The 14,980-nt window shown below is 35.0% G+C and overlaps 1 pseudogene; it reads left to right on the top strand.

Moving 5' to 3' along the window:
• The first annotated feature begins 3,965 nt into the window (after window positions 1-3,965).
• Window positions 3,966-14,423, top strand: LOC137396755 (ras-related protein Rab-4B-like; annotated as a pseudogene).
• The last annotated feature ends 557 nt before the right edge of the window (window positions 14,424-14,980 follow it).

A 14,980-nucleotide genomic window follows, 5' to 3' on the forward strand; every position in this document is an offset into this window, starting at 1 on the left:
CGCAGATCTGACATGCGTTAACAGCAACGTACTCCAGGGAACAGCAACTTCCACAGTCATTTAAAACTAGAAGTGGTGGCTTTTAAAAATTCCCCATTTGAACTTGCCTTACAATATTGGCTGTAGACGTATTTTTAGTCAAGTGTGAAGTTGCAAAGGTCTGAAGGCGCTTGAAAGTTTACAATTGCCTCTACTTTCTGAGGATCTGTTGAGATACCGTTGTCTGAGACAAAAAAAACGGGAACTTTACGGGTTGCTTCGAAACTGACACTTCTAAGCATTCATTATTACACCAACATCTTTGAGTATCACAAATAAAGTCTTTAATCTGTATGCATGTTCCTCTATAGTACTAGCTTGCAGGAAGTTATAGTCTGTCATATGTTGTACGTTTCTAATACCAGAAAGAGCTTGCTGAACATTATATTGAAAGCACTCAGGGGTAGCATTGGCACCCATAGTCAGCCGCTTATAGGGATCCTGGACAAAGAGAGTAGAGAAAGTGGTAATATCACGCGACTCTTCATCTAACTCTACCTGATTGAAACCCTGATTCATGGCAAGATTAGAAAAAAACTTTCCCTCTCTCGTTTGCTAGCATTTTTCTGGTTGTGGGAATGAGGTGGCGCTCACACGTTATTACCCTGTTAACCTGGTGCATGTCAACCATTACCTTAATATCACCACCGCGATGGGAATACACACCAGGGGACTAGTCCACCGTGATGGGACACCTACAACCCACTCTATGACATCATCATCTACCATAGAATCCAGTTTGCTAAGTAACTTATCTCTAAACCCAAAAAGAATTCTCCTCAGAGGTTGAGCCACTGGCTCCACAGAAAGGTCTGTGTGGAATTTAACCTTGTATCTTACCAGCTTGCCTAAACCATTAAAAAATTGGGAAAACTTTTGACGATTTTATTAGAGTTTTCAGGCAAAACATTGCACACAACATTATCACTGTAAGAAACTAATGATAGCTTCACAGCAGTTTCATGTGACAAAAAACACGTAGCCTCGCCATTGTACACATAGAAAACAGCATGAACATTGTTATCTTCACATTGTATTTTCGCAATTAATGAACCAAGCAAATCTAATTCGCTTTTACTGCCATAGCCGAGCAGTTTCTCAGCATCTGAAACATTTTTTAGTGAAATGGTGAGTTGCGACTTCAGCTTGTTATACTGGTCAACACCTATAATGATGCTACATACACAAGTATCAAATATGAATGGAACAATCTCATCTACATGTAGTATGCTGACTTGGCATCTTGCTCCTCACACGCTGAACGGTGAACAAGCAACGGTGTATCATCACCCGACTCTGCGCCGTTTACAGCTGCTGCAATAGACTTTTCTGCTTCCGCATTACAAAACTTGGCTCCTGTATTGTGTCCTTTTTGTAGCATACTTTGCACTGGCAATCTACAGCTGCGCATTGACTGCTGTTGCTAAGGTGACTATCGCTCTGGCAATGATATCACTCCTCATGTCTAGTACTTGTCTCTGCCCTTGCAGGAGTACCTTTGTGCGCTTCTTAAAATGTTGCTTTCTCACCGCTACAACTTTAGTAGCTGACGTAACTGTCATTGAATCGAAATTCTTTTCACTGTTACGAGCTACGGCTGTAGCCTCTGATAAGACAGCTTGTCTATCCGTTGACATGACAGCTATCATGCTCCGAACTGCCTCACTATTTATCCGATCCGGAACTACTCAAAAACGTTTTTCTCCAAATTTCCCTGAAATTTATATGTCTATGCCTTGAACCTCAACTTGAGCACAAAAATTGATATGGTAAAGGCCTGACTCCGGCAGGTGAGTCGGCTTTACCCACTAACATGTACACATAACCCAAACTCCTAGTAGACCTTATCCGAGGCCTGTCTGACATGCCCAAACGGACAGGCCAGTCCACGATTAGTACCCAACAGTCAGGCTTACTCCGAAACCAATTTAGCCTGCTCTCTGTGTCCCTATATTCGACTAGTCTAGGTCTACTAGCAGCTCACTCTAGGGCCTGATCTCTTATGCCATTGCATATCCGATCAGGTATTTGATTGAAACATTAAAATAAAACTTGCCTTTATATCTGATTGTGATTAAAACACAAAGTAATACGATGAGAATGCAATGCAATGGTAATCAAAATAGTAGTGTTGAAAAACACTTGTTAAAACTTATAACAATTCAACTGTTGAATAGGCTAATATTATAAAAATGGCCTACTCATAAACTATGTTAGCATTTGTTTGTTAATTAAGTAGATATGTGAGTAATTGTCCATAAGTAACTGATACTAGAATAAAATAGTAATAAACAAAAAAGTTAAATGTCAATCAGATAATAACTCATTTATTTAGTCAGAAGGTATTATTGCGTTAATAAATGTTTAAAGCCTATGATTAATTATTAGATGTTCAGTGGGCCAACAATAATAAAATTTATATAAAGACGTAAATAATGGTGAAATTAGAAATAAAAAAAATCAGTGAAGCAAGCCATGTCCAATAGGAATCAGTTTTTTTATGTTTAGTGAAAGGTCATCTGTTGTAGCTGTAGTATTATTGATCAAATTGAATTTCTAGATAAATTTACGTAATATGGAGGGATGAGATCATCAACGAATAAGTCTGAATAATCAAAGTATTTTGAAACAAATAGTAGTTAAAAACGTGATGGCCTAGTTACGTAAAGCATATGATGGCTGGAGGAGCACTAAATGACCGTTTAAAGTTGGAAATGGAGATTTAAATATAACTATGTTCTTAGCCACAACTTGTCTCTCTAACTTTATTTTCTATTAGCGAGTCAAGTTAGGGTTTACATGTTATGAAAACGGTCTAAATTGAAGTTGTGTTCTTTTTCGTTACCTATACATAATATTTTTAGTGAAAGGAAGCGCAACTACTTACCAATTTGGACCTCCGCGTCGGTAAATGACTTGAATCTAGTCAGAGCACGAATTGGCAAAGATGACGGGAGTTAATCATAGTAACTAAATTTCTATTGAAGCAGTCAATCTTGAATTTTCTAGGTAAACACAAATGGAAGGCTAAGACTCGGATCATTGTGGATGTTGCAAATATAGTGAGACAGGTTAAGCTATGAATTACTTCTGCTTAAAGAAAATTTTGGGAATATCTTAAAATACATATAAGTAATTCATCTTTTAGTTTTAATTTTGGTCACAAAATCAAAAAAATGGTACAAAATTTAATTTAACTTATTTAGCTGGTTGTAAGTTACTAATGTGCATTCAGATGTAAAGACAGCCAAGTTTCTGCATGCTAACTTCTCTTGCAGTTCATCAGAAGTTATCATATACGTACTAAACTACCTGTTTTAACATCCCCATGGTGACGAACACTCGATCTGCTGAATGCCCTGCCACACAATACCAAGAATGCCCACTGCTTGCATCATACGAAAAATCTACGGATGAAGAAGCCTTCCAATCAAACATCCTATTAGTTAAGTTATCATTCATTTATATTATTCTAAAAAAGAAAAAAAAGAATGCTAGCCTCTTTTTTACATTCTTTTTTACGTCTGATACACTTGTATCAGACGCAGGGTTTTTCCAATGTTTATGGTGAAAGGCAAATGGCTGTTAAACAAAAAAGAACTAGTTTAGGTTTTTACTTTTGTAGTTTTTTTGTAATTCGTTTGAGACCTGATCAGTAATAAGTAGTGAGGGTCTCTTTTTTTTACTTTGCTTTTGATACTTTTGTCTTTTATTTTATGTATTATTTCTTTACTAGTTATATTAGCTTACAAGTCATTATTATTTTGGTTTCAGATTATGAAGCCTCTTGATTATCAACCCAAATGTAACAACAAGTACCGGAAACAAGCTGCTACTCGGTAGAATAAATGAAACTGCGCGCCAGTTTAGACGTTGTGCGAAGCAAGACACAAAGGCACCAATTATCGATACACAACTGGCAAATCATGACGAAATATTGCTTCTTCCAAAATGACCAAAGATCAACTTCGCCACTGCCAAACGTCTCGTTTCTCTACAGAGTTAATATCACTTCAAGCATCACAAGAGATATCAGCAATCACATGATCTCACCTGGACCTCTTAATCAGGAAGGTTAAGATAGAGCTCGGGTAGAATCTCATAGCCTTTTATTTTATCTATCTTACGACACTCATACCGTTTATTTAAAAGACTTATTAGTTCAGAGATCCTGTTTGGAGTAACCACACAATAGATGCATTGGAGACATTTTGTTAGACTGTCGCCACCTAATTATATAATGAATAATAATCAAAACGTTGTCCAGTTTTTATGGAATTATCGAAGGAAGTCAGCAACATTTCCTCTCCATGTTCTTACAATTGAATATGTTATCTTGACATGTTGATTCTGGTTTTCCATGAACAACCTTTTTATTCGTTCTTATTCGTTTAGTATCTGTGTATCTTGCTTCCTGTGTAAACATAATGGCGTTCTATTTAATTAATTGTTATCATAGCAACTCAGGTTCTGGGACTCTTATCGTTTTGTAAACTATATAAGGCTGTGCTTGAGAATAATTTGTGTGCATAAGGTAGTAAGCTAGCTGTCGAGAGTATGTTACAATAAAGTTTGACGTAATCTACAAGCTCATCTCTTTATCGATTTGAAAATGGTCGGTAGTTTAACTACACCGCACCCGACTATCGCACTAAGAGCTTGTACATCCATGATTATCTAGAATAAAACTTTTTTGAGACCACTAGTAAGTTGGTGCTGTTTAACACACCAGACCCTCACACCTAGGTCTACTAGCCCTTACTCACTGGCTGACAGATGCAAGAACCTTGGCTAGCCCAAGCATAGTTATCATCCTTGTGGGAAACAAGAAAGACCTGGATGCTGAGAGAGAAGTAACTTTCCTGGAGGCGAGCAGATTTGCACAAGAAAATGGTAAGAAAGGAAGTTGGGTGCGGTGCTGTCTGTCAGCTGGTGATATGACCTTTACTGTTGTTTGACTTCAATCCTTCATTTATAGGTCCTGTTAAAGTAAAGGTGGCATTGAAGTAGGGGGTTCAATTTAAGTAGTTTTAGTGGAATATAGTCATTTAAAGTGTACAGCCAATAACAAGTCTAGATGGTGCCCCCAGACCAATAACAACATCAATATTGCAGTATTTAGCAGATTTTTATTTCTGAGGCTCAATGGTTTAGGTGACAACTTACAACAGATTTGTGTCGATAATCTTTATTATAAAAGAGATTAATCAGCCTATTTATAATGAGAGACCGTTAAAGCTTATTGATACATCATTGACCTTTGAACTGTTGTTTTATATTGCATACTTTCATCACTGCTATGAATGATGAAAGCAATACCATCTGTCAATGCCTGTCATTGCATATCACTATCATTACCTTTCAGAGTGTTCGCTATGTGGCATCAACAAGTTGATGCATTCAAACAAGTTTAAGGGTTGGTCACACGATGGCCGAACCGACTTAGGCTTGGTTTGCTTCAGAAGTTGTTTTGGTTTGGTTCGCTCAGCTCACATGGCAGCCAAAATTACTTAATTTCCTGTCTATGTCTGAAATTCATAAAACGGATGCCATTGAATAAGATATAGATATTATTCTTGCATTTACTTGTTTGCTAGTTTACACCTACATTTTTCTCAAACAAAGAGATAGGCATCAGACAGCGAGAGAATATTTGGTACATCATATGAACATGACTAGGGAGGGAGACAGTCATTTTAATTTAACATTTTAATTTAACTCGGGCATGTAAGGAAAAAATGTGCAGCGTGCAAGCTGAAATTTTAACCAATAAAAGCAGAGATTCCACCATAAAATTGCGAGCAGGACCGAAATAGCTCGTTTCTGCTAGAAATTTCTTTGGCTGAACAGTTTACAGCAGACACCGACGCTGTTTTGTGTCTTTTATTTCATTTCGGTCATCATGTGACGACCCCTTTACTGTTAAAATAAGCGTTATATGATGAAAAACTGTTTGATTTCTGTAGACATGCTCTTCCTTGAAACTATAGTGCAATGACTGGAGAGAACATTGAAGAAACTTTCTTAAATTGTGTTTGGTCCTTCTATGCCAAAATTAAGTCAGGTAAGGCAAGTTTAACTAGCAAATATCAACTAGTTGCATTTTGATTTGAAAGGCTGGAAAACTGTGTGTCAGCAGATATCAATTCAAATGTTTCATTTCTCTGTCATTTGCTGAAAAAGCATATTGTTTTTAACTAAAATCAGGTAAATTAAAAAAGGTAAAGAAGGTAAATTTAAATTTTTTCCTAATTTTGACTTGTCAATTGAGCCAATCAAAACTTTAAATAAAATCCTTCTAACTTTTCATTGGCCTAAACAATTAGCTGTCGGCTTCAGTTATCGTTATAGCGAGGTCCTTACTAACTGGCTGACAGATGCAACAACCTTGGCTAGCCCGAGCATAGTTATCATCATTGTGGGAAACAAGAAAGGCCCTGATGCTGAACGAGAAGTTACATTCCTGGAGGCGAGCAGATTTGCACAAAAAATGGTAAGAAAGGAAGTTGGTTACAGAGCTGTCTGTCAGCTGGTGATATGACCTCTACTGGTGTTGGACTACAAACTATCCTTTATAAGTGATGCTAAAGTAAAAGTGGTATTCATATAGAGTTTTTACGGCAATTTCAGTAGATTTAGTGGAATATAGTCAAAGTTTACAGCCAATCACATATCTAGATTGTGCCCCCAGAGCAATAACAACGCCAATATAATTGTTGTATTAAGCAGACTTTTACTTCTGAGGCTCAACGCTTTAAGTGAATACTTATGATAAATTTGTGCTGGAAACTTTTGTTGTAAAAGCGATTAATCACCTTGTTCAGAATGGAAGAGGGTTAAACCTTATTTATTTACCTTTGAACTGTTGTGTCATATCCCATACTTTCATAACTGCAATGAATGATGGAAAAATGACATGCTCTTCCATGAAACTAGTGCAATGACTGGAGAGAACATTGAGGAAACCTTTTAAAGTGTGCAATTAACAAAACTATAACATCACTTTAAGATAAATATTACCTTCATATGACCTTGAGGTACCGACCACCTTCAACCATGCAAATAAATCTATGGAGTCGATGATGAATTTTCCACCGACTGATGCTTGTTGGCAAATAGCAATACTTACACGTGACAAATTATGAGTGTCTTAAAGTTAACAGCTACCTGTGACACCTGCCACTCACCATGAAATGTCATAAATTAGTATAGCTTAAGAAGCTCCTCTGTAGTAGCTCCTTGTGACTGATCTAAAACATTTATCATATCAGCAATGGTTCTTAGGATAATTGTAAACATCTATCAAATCAGAACTCAGTGATGATATGTGAAAACGAGTTGTAAACTCAGACCACCAGCTAACAAAGTAACGCTATGAGTCTTTCTATTACGTCTTTGAGATGACCGACAAGGTTAATGATAAACAAACACAAAACTTTAGTTGGTTGTATCAGGCATTATAAACATTTTCCATTCGTTTTTTGTTGGTTTTTTACGTTTTCAGCAGTCTGAATGCCAGGATGATTAAAATTAAAATTGACAAAACTTGAACACGATTAAAGCGCTCACATCAATAGAAAGTGTGATTATGAGAACTATATTTGCAAAGAGACCAACAGAGTAGAGACTCGTAATGATGTAACTTGAATACAATAGCCAATATAAACTATAGCAATGATAGATACTAAATCAATTTGTTTCCATTTTAATCTTGAAACATCCTTGCCGTCAGATTGCAGTATAATATAAAATAATATTATGTTATTTTTATGCTATGGTCAAATAGATATTTGCCTAATAGATGCTTCGCTTTTGTTAGCTAATACAGGAAATTATTTTTAGTCCCTTGTTCTTTTAGCAGCCGAGAGTTGCAAAGAGTTTGACAGAATATAGAAGTGTAATGCTGCAACATATACACAACAGCCAATAGCAACTAGTGATGTCATTATGGTATGTGTTTTTCTTCTGAGCATTTTAACAGCGATCAAGTTTTTTCGATTTTATTATCGATAAAGTTTGGCAGTCAGATGACCTCCAACATCAAAAACAATCGGAAATTAATGGAAAATGTTGATAATTATATTTATTAATGATATTAGTATTTATAATATTTTTTGGTAAAACCAACTAAACTGCTGTAGGTTCATCTTTAACCTTGTCAGTTTTCTCAAAGACCTAATAGAAAGGCTCAGTGTTACCTTGATATCTGGTGGTACTCTGATTTTACACCCCCTTATTGCATCATCACTTAGTTCAGATTGGATAGAATACTTTACAACTATTTTAGAGACACTGCTGATTAGTTAAATGTTTTAGATCAGTCACACGAAGCTACTACAGAGGAGCTGCTGGAGCTCTATTAGCTTATGACATTTAATGGTGAGCGGCAGGTGTCACAGGTAGCTGTTCACTTAAAGACACTCGTCGTAAGTTGTCAAGTTTATTTAGTGCTATTAACCGTCGACCATTAGACATTGGAAAATTCATCATCGGTTCCGTGAATTTGCTTATATGGTTGAAGGTTGTCAGTATGTCAAAGTCATATGAAGGTGACGTGTATTCCAAGGTCATTTTATAATTTGTTAATTGTTTGTTTTATGTGTTAGGCCCTGTTTAGCCTAAATGTTTAAAAAAACTGATCAAGGCACAATTTATTTGCACCTATGCATTAGTTCGCCATTTTTAAAGCACCTTGTGTTAGATGAAGATTAGACGACATATTCTGATTTATTTCGGTCAGCATAGCTGAGTATTGAAGTCTATTCTAGTCTGTGATAGAGCTATCATATCTATTATAATATCTATTGTTTATCTCAACTTCTGCAAACGATTGAGTTTCCCAAAGTTATTATACAATGCAAGCTGGTGCTTAGGCAGCTGTAAATATATTATAGTGTAATATATATAATGCTTAAACCAGCTTTCACCTCACGAGTCGCAATTCTAAATTTAATTTTCTGCAAATCATTAACGGGAATCACTACCATCTCTGAGTTTTGAGCTGTGAACTCGTTTTTAAAGTTTCTACTTTTAAAGTTTTAGCTAAATTCCTTTTGAATTTGACGTTATTTGTTTATTTCTAAGCGAATAGTCAAGTGTAGAGCTATGACCTTTATACTTACCGTATCATCATACATTTAGTAAAGGTACATGTTGCCATTAGCAATGAGTTGTCTCTTCGTCATAGCTAGGATAGGATAACTCTCATTACAATCACATTCTTTTTCACTTTACTCTTTCCCTGCAGACTTTGTGTTTGTTCTGATGGAATTACTTTTCACCAAGAAGTTTATAGCTGATGATCACTCAGTATTCTTGTTGTTGAAGCTATAGTTTTTTCCCTAAAGCTTCAGGCTAAAGTTCTTTGAACTCAACAGAAAATTCTGCGCAAGAACTAAAGCATTTCAAGTACAGATGCAACATATGGTGCGGTTTTTTCTGATTTACTAAAACTGGCTGCAAAAGAAGAGAGCTGTCATTTTTGTAATTGGCTCAAAAGACAGGCTTCCATTCTTTAGTAACAGATATACCGTAAAACCTCTAATTGAATGCCATGGCGCTCTATTTCTCAACCATTTTTGTGTAGTAACGGTCAAATGGAGGCAGCGTTCAAATAGAAGCTGGGGTTGTTTTTTCAAATGGTTAGTCAGAATTTTGAAAAGACACAATGAGCCTTTTTTCTGGTGAAGCAAATGTCGCCTATATTTTTCCCTCTGTTTTCTAGTGGAGCGATATTAAATCTTATGAATGCAATAAATCTGGTAACTTACTTCCAACTTATCAAAGATCTCTTGATAAATATGCATCGAAAAACCGAGAAGTATATCTACTGGTTGATATGTATTACTTGCAATTAACCTGCGGTGATATTATAGCCTGTGTTCTTCTCGCAATTTGTTGGCAATGTCAATTTGATTTGATTTGCTGGTGATTTGTGTACTGGTTATATATACTGGTTATATGTACTGGTTATATATACTGGTTATATATACTGGTTATATGTACTGGTTATATATACTGGTTATATATACTGGTTATATATACTGGTTATATATACTGGTTATATATACTGGTTATATATACTGGTTATATATACTGGTTATATGTACTGGTTATATGTACTGGTTATATGTACTGGTTATATATACTGGTTATATATACTGGTTATATATACTGGTTATATATACTGGTTATATATACTGGTTATATATACTGGTTATTTATACTGGTTATATATACTGGTTATATATACTGGTTATTTATACTGGTTATATATACTGGTTATATATACTGGTTATATATACTGGTTATATGTACTGGTTATATGTACTGGTTATATATACTGGTTATATATACTGGTTATATATACTGGTTATATATACTGGTTATTTATACTGGTTATATATACTGGTTATATATACTGGTTATATATACTGGTTATATGTACTGGTTATATGTACTGGTTATATGTACTGGTTATATGTACTGGTTATATATACTGGTTATATATACTGGTTATATATACTGGTTATATATACTGGTTATATATACTGGTTATATATACTGGTTATATATACTGGTTATATGTACTGGTTATATGTACTGGTTATATGTACTGGTTATATATACTGGTTATATATACTGGTTATATATACTAGTTATATATACTGGTTATATAAACTGGTTATATATACTGGTTATATATACTGGTTATATATACTGGTTATATATACTGGTTATATATACTGGTTATATATACTGGTTATATATACTGGTTATATATACTGGTTATATGTACTGGTTATATGTACTGGTTATATGTACTGGTTATATGTACTGGTTATATGTACTGGTTTATTATACTGGTTATATATACTGGTTATATATACTGGTTATATATACTGGTTATTTATACTGGTTATATATACTGGTTATATATACTGGTTATATATACTGGTTATATATACTGGTTATATGTACTGGTTATATGTACTGGTTATATGTACTGGTTATATATACTGGTTATATGTACTGGTTATATATACTGGTTATATATACTGGTTATATATACTGGTTATATATACTGGTTATATATACTGGTTATATGTACTGGTTATATGTACTGGTTATATATACTGGTTATATATACTGGTTATATGTACTGGTTACTGAGAGTTTTGCGTTGCTCGCTTGTATTATTTTTTTCTCTTAATTTATTAAAACTGTAAAAACAAAAAAACACTTTTCTCATGATATGACGTTTAAAACTTAAAACGATAAGTTTTTGTGTTGAATAAAAATATATATTTTGTACCAATACTTTTACTACTCTGGCAACACCGGGCATTCACCTAATATAATATAATATTATATTATTTAAATGCTGTGGTCATATAGATGTTAGCCTAATAGATGGGAAGCTATTGTTAGTTAATACAAGAAATTCATTTTCTAGTATCTTGTTCGTTTTGCAGTCGGGAGTCATATAACGCCCTTACTAACTGGCTGAGAGATGCAAGAACCTTGGCTAGCCCAAGCATAGTCATCATCCTCGTTTGAAACAAGAAAGACCTGGATGCTGAGAGAGAAGTAGCATTCCTGGAGGTGAGCACAGTTGCACAAGAGAATGGTAGGAAAGGAAATTGGGTGCAGAGCTGTCTGTCAGCTGGTGATATGACCTCTACTAGTGTTGGACTACAAACCATCCTTTATAGGTGATGGTAAAGTATAGATGATATTCAAATAGAGGTTTTACGGTATTTCAGTAGTTTAGTGGAATATAGTCAAAGTTTACAGCCAATCACAAGTATAGATGGTGTCCAAAGAGCAACAACAACACCAATATTGCTGTATAGAGCAGATCTGTACTTCTGAGGATCAACAGTTTAAGTGAATAATTACGATAGATTTGTGTCGATAACTTTATTGTAAAATTGATGAATCAGCCTATTTATAATGAGAGACCGTTAAACCTTATTGGTACATCCTTGACCTTTGAACTGTTGTTTTATATCGAATACTCTCATCACTGCAATGAATGATAGAAAAAATAGCACTAGTCATTACCTGTCATGGTATCTCCACGATCATTACCTGTCAGTGTTGGTGATGTGGCATCAACAAGCATTCCCATTCCCTTTAAAGTATTGTTAAGTACTAGATGATTCTCAAGAAGGCTTGTGTATTCTGAGGATTGTTGCTTGTTGCTAGGCAACTCTGTTTACTGTTAAACTAAGAATTATATGAGGAAACACTCTTTGATTTCTCTAGACATGCTCTTCCTTGAAACTAGTGCAATGACTGAAGAGAACATTGAGGAAACCTTTTTAAAGTGTGCTTGGTCTATTCTCGCCAAGATTGAGTCAGGTAAGGCTGATTTAACTAGTAAATAGTAACTAGCTGGGTTTTGATTTGAAAGGTCATTATGAAACTGAGTTACAGCATTGATCAATTCAAATCTTACGTCTCTCTGTCATTTCCTCAAAAAGCATCTTGTTTTTTCAACTAAATTCAATAAAATTTAAAGTTTTTTCTTATCTCTTTACAATCATTTAGCAGGCACCTTTGACCTTTCAATTGAGTCAATCACAAGTTTATATAGAATCTCCCTAATTTTTCATTGATCCAGACAATAAACCTTTGTGTTCAGTTATCTTTCTAGTGAGGTCACATAAGAAATGGAAATAGCTATGGTTGTGTACTTCTCCATTGAGAGTGTACATAGAAATATAGACAGGTTTACACGAATCCATTCTCAGCCTCAGTCTCAGTTTTCACTATATTCAGAATAGTGTAACCAGATTGTTGTGCATAACCAAGCTAGGTGCACAAGACAGGGCTATGATTGAAACTGTCACAAACTGAGTAAATTGTAACATCACTGCAACCAATCATCGTAGTACAATAACTATTCGAGTCACGGTCTGCGGCACTTACATACATTTTCAGTAGATACAGTTTATTTTTCATGCTGTGCAGTTGTCATCATGGACCCATGTAGGCACAAACAGGAAACTACGCAAACATGCAAAAGGTTTAAAAGACGTTCAACCTATAAGTGAATTTTTATTTTATATTTGTTAGACACATCTTTATTGTTATATTTGGTATATTTGTGTTAATATGTACCAAATATTAACACAAATGTACTTTCATTTTCTAACATGTTCTCGAGTTTTTTGATTTTAGAATTTTTGGTCAAAATAAATCATTCATTTCTGTAACGATCGAGCTAAAATTTTATCGGAATAAACTTTGCTAACGTTATCATAACACTGTTAGAGAAGCATTGTTATTGTTATTGAATGTCTAAGCGGCGTAACAGGAAGTTTACTTACCAGAGTTACTTAGGAGTTTTGGGGTGTGAACATCCATATAACATTGGCTTGTAACGTGACTGGAACGTTATAGTATGTCATATTTTTACCTTCAAATGGATGTCCTAGCGATGTTACAGAAAACCTACTTTAGAATGTTGCAGTGTAAACATTTACATAACATTGATCTGCAATATAAAGGCAACATTAAGGTGGTACATCACTTACGTGTAGATCTCCTCATAAATGCCCTATTGATGTTTCAGGACGGTTACTCTGAAATGTTTGAGCCAATATTACAGTGAATAATCTCTCAAAGTAATTCTGACTGAGACTCTGGTTACAAAGTGACAAGGTCTTTTAAAGATAAACTTATACAAATTTTATAAGAAAGTATCAGTATTTTCTTATTATTTGCAATTGTTTTCGATGTTTAAGGTGATCTGATTGTGAAGATGTTTCAAGATTGAAATCAGCAAAGCTTGATCTCTGCTAAAAATCTCGGAAGAGAAATTTGTTTGAAATGGTGTGACTAGCTGCTATCATTGCTATAGCTGATAACGGCTATTCCATTCAAGTTGCATTATTATGTGGTCACTATTCTGTAGGTTTCTTTGTGACGACGTATTCTCACTCCGGCTTGATCTGAGTGTTTTGGCAAAATTCCCCAAGTTTTGTAGCTTCTAATCTTGAAACATCCTGGCAGTCAGATCACTTTAAACATCAAATACGATTGCATATGATAGACAAATGCAAATACTTTATGATAAATTCTAGTAAAATTCTGTGCAAGTTTATCCTTCAAGAGCGAATCAGGCTAAAGCTAGAGATGCTGTTTGTTCAATAGAGTGATTGCTATAAGCAGAACAGAAGGCTGAAAACAGATTTATGTTAATCTGTCATAAGTCTAATTTGATCATAACTGTTGTTCTTGATAGTGTTCCACTTACGTATATAAGAGATTTGGATCCAGAAAGGATGGGCTCTGGAACACAATATGGTGATGCTGCCCTGCGTCGATCTCAAAGACAACAGACCAAGACTCAGAAGAAAGTCTGTGACTGCTAGCAATCTCCTTGCTCCCTTTGCTGACTGAGTTACAGCTTTGCTGGATGCGCATGCTTCTACATCGTAGAAGCATGCTTCTACATCGTAGAAGCAGGTACGAAGTAGAAGCCTGTACTTGCGGCTATTTGGAGTTGTCTATACTTACATAGCCGTCAATATATAACCATAATTGATATCTATAGAAAGTCTCTTAGGAGGGATTTCTCTGTGGCTTGACTGGATCATTCATATTTTCTTTATTTTTGAAGGTCTTTGGAGAAAGAGAACGAAGTTTTTACGTTATCGTTAAAGTTATTTTCACGATTACTGCACCATCAGCCAGCTCTTCAAGGAAATTGCTTAAACAATCTCTCTTGCTGTATGAATGCTGTTAAATATCAAAGATTAAACAAGCCACTGTCAAATGTTCATAAGGGTCAGTGCTGATTACAATTTGAAGTATTTTCTAAAACAATAATGTGGAAACAAAGTTGGCGCTTTGTTAAATAATGTGTCAAAGCAGGTAGTCATACGTTTCCATGACAACTAGCGAATGTTTGGTATGAAGGAAGTGTTAG

This window comes from Watersipora subatra, chromosome 5 (assembly GCF_963576615.1).
Source record: "Watersipora subatra chromosome 5, tzWatSuba1.1, whole genome shotgun sequence".
Classification (NCBI taxonomy): Eukaryota; Metazoa; Bryozoa; class Gymnolaemata; order Cheilostomatida; family Watersiporidae; genus Watersipora; species Watersipora subatra.